The sequence below is a fragment of the Oncorhynchus masou genome, chromosome 18 (assembly GCF_036934945.1).
Source record: "Oncorhynchus masou masou isolate Uvic2021 chromosome 18, UVic_Omas_1.1, whole genome shotgun sequence".
In the NCBI taxonomy this organism is placed as follows: domain Eukaryota; kingdom Metazoa; phylum Chordata; class Actinopteri; order Salmoniformes; family Salmonidae; genus Oncorhynchus; species Oncorhynchus masou.
In genome coordinates, this window is record NC_088229.1 from 43,177,371 (window position 1) to 43,180,020 (window position 2,650).

At 48.8% G+C, this 2,650-nt stretch overlaps 1 protein-coding gene, 4 non-coding genes and 1 pseudogene across 5 annotated transcripts in view; 1 reads left to right on the top strand and 5 right to left on the bottom strand.

Moving 5' to 3' along the window:
* LOC135504655 (sodium- and chloride-dependent GABA transporter 1-like) overlaps positions 1-2,650 on the top strand; it is a 30,941-nt gene that overhangs the window by 18,969 nt on the left and 9,322 nt on the right. The gene's annotated exons all lie outside the window — the stretch shown is intronic.
* On the bottom strand, positions 24-214 carry LOC135505309 (U2 spliceosomal RNA). The gene has a single exon (XR_010450245.1). It is a non-coding gene; the product is annotated as a U2 spliceosomal RNA (small nuclear RNA).
* Positions 429-547, bottom strand: LOC135505326 (U5 spliceosomal RNA). Its single transcript, XR_010450259.1, has one exon. It is a non-coding gene; the product is annotated as a U5 spliceosomal RNA (small nuclear RNA).
* On the bottom strand, positions 1,105-1,295 carry LOC135505310 (U2 spliceosomal RNA). The gene has a single exon (XR_010450246.1). It is a non-coding gene; the product is annotated as a U2 spliceosomal RNA (small nuclear RNA).
* Positions 1,575-1,693, bottom strand: LOC135505327 (U5 spliceosomal RNA). Its single transcript, XR_010450260.1, has one exon. It is a non-coding gene; the product is annotated as a U5 spliceosomal RNA (small nuclear RNA).
* Positions 2,226-2,389, bottom strand: LOC135505312 (U2 spliceosomal RNA; annotated as a pseudogene).

The window sequence follows — 2,650 nt, forward strand, 5'->3', positions numbered from 1 at the left end:
TTTTCCTTGACAACGGGAGAAGTAAGTGTTGCACCGTTCCCGGAGGTACTGCAATACCGGGTCGATGCGTGGAGCGGACGGAGCAAGCCCCATTTCCGACTCCCTGTTCAAAAAATCCATTTAATATAAGGTCCCCCGATGGGGGACGTATCAGATATTAAACTGATAAGAACAGATACTACACTTGATCTGAGCCAAAAGGCCGAGAAGCGATAACCCACAAATGGAACCCTGCAAACGCCGGGCCCCCGGGGGCCTCGACAGAACTCGGCGGGTTTGCAAAAGCCGTCTCCAACCCTTCCTTCCTCCCTCCCCAGCCAGTCAGTCCCGGCGAAAGAAAGAAAGGTGTTTTTGGGAAAAGTCGCTAATGCGTCTTTAAGTCACTATCCTGGCCCACCTCTGTCAATTTCTCTTGAAACAAGATCCCGGGCTCTGCAAGAAGCAAAGCCACTCCAAAAATATGTTGAACTCGTGTAACTATTCCTCTCCACGGAAGTCTTTAGTAAAAGGCGAAAGGCTTGTGCGTAATGAAGAGAAACCAGAGTTGTATGGAAGCCAGAGGTCGGGGCCCGAGACGCACTCTGTGCACTCTCGGCCGGGTTCCCGCGGGTGCTCCCGGAACCCACTCTTCCGAGTTTGAGGGCTGTGGATAAAAAGAAGGTCACAGACACAGAGACGACACAGAGACGGCACAGAGACAGAGACAGAGAGACACAGAGACAGACAGAGAGACAGACAGAGAGACACAGAGAGACAGAGAGAGACACAGAGACACACACACACACACACACACACACACACACACACACACACACACACACACACACACACACACACACACACACACTATCCTGGCCCAATTTTTTTTTTTTTTTTTTTTTTTTTTTTTTTTTTTTTTTTTAACAAAAATGGCGGGAAACGGGGGACCCCATTGAAAAGCGCTTCGCCCTTCTTTCAGTTTGAATGTTTTTTTCCTTCTCTTCTTCTGCTAGCTAGCTAGCTAGCTAGCTAATTAGCAACTAGCTAGCTAACTAGCAACTAGCAGCTAGCTAGCTGTTTACATAGCTTTGTGAGTTTGTACTTTTCCTTGACAACGGGAGAAGTAAGTGTTGCACCGTTCCCGGAGGTACTGCAATACCGGGTCGATGCGTGGAGCGGACGGAGCAAGCCCCATTTCCGACTCCCTGTTCAAAAAATCCATTTAATATAAGGTCCCCCGATGGGGGACGTATCAGATATTAAACTGATAAGAACAGATACTACACTTGATCTGAGCCAAAAGGCCGAGAAGCGATAACCCACAAATGGAACCCTGCAAACGCCGGGCCCCGGGGCCTCGACAGAACTCGGCGGGTTTGCAAAAGCCGTCTCCAACCCTTCCTCCCTCCCTCCCCAGCCAGCCACCCACCCGGCGACAGAAAGAAAGAAAGAAAGAAAGAAAGAAAGAAAGAAAGAAAGAAAGAAAGAAAGAAAGAAAGAAAGAAAGAAAGGTGTTTTTGGGAAAAGGTCGCTAATGCGTCTTTAAGTCACTATCCTGGCCCACCTCTGTCAATTTCTCTTGAAACAAGATACCGGGCTCTGCAAGAAGCAAAGCCACTCCAAAAATATGTTGAACTCGTGTAACTATTCCTCTCCACGGAAGTCTTTAGTAAAAGGCGAAAGGCTTGTGCGTAATGAAGAGAAACCAGAGTTGTATGGAAGCCAGAGGTCGGGGCCCGAGACGCACTCTGTGCACTCTCGGCCGGGTTCCCGCGGGTGCTCCCGGAACCCACTCTTCCGAGTTTGAGGGCTGTGGATAAAAAGAAGGTCACAGACACAGAGACGACACAGAGACGGCACAGAGACAGAGACAGACAGAGACAGAGAGACAGAGAGAGAGAGAGACACAGAGAGACAGAGAGACACAGAGACACACACACACACACACACACACACACACACACACACACACACACACACACACACACACACACACACACACTATCCTGGCCCAATTTTTTTTTTTTTTTTTTTTTTTTTTTTTTTAACAAAAATGGCGGGAAACGGGGGACCCCATTGAAAAGCGCTTCGCCCTTCTTTCAGTTTGAATGTTTTTTTCCTTCTCTTCTTCTGCTAGCTAGCTAGCTAGCTAAATTAGCAACTAGCTAGCTAACTAGCAACTAGCAGCTAGCTAGCTGTTTACATAGCTTTGTGAGTTTGTACTTTTCCTTGACAACGGGAGAAGTAAGTGTTGCACCGTTCCCGGAGGTACTGCAATACCGGGTCGATGCGTGGAGCGGACGGAGCAAGCCCCATTTCCGACTCCCTGTTCAAAAAATCCATTTAATATAAGGTCCCCTGATAAGAACAGATACTACACTTGATCTGAGCCAAAAGGCCGAGAAGCGATAACCCACAAATGGAACCCTGCAAACGCCGGGCCCCCGGGGGCCTCGACAGAACTCGGCGGGTTTGCAAAAGCCGTCTCCAACCCTTCCTTCCTCCCTCCCCAGCCAGTCAGTCAGTCGCTAATGCGTCTTTAAGTCACTATCCTGGCCCACCACCTCCTCTGTCAATTTCTCTTGAAACAAGATCCCGGGCTCTGCAAGAAGCAAAGCCACTCCAAAAATATGTTGAACTCGTGTAACTATTCCTCTCCACGGAAGTCTTT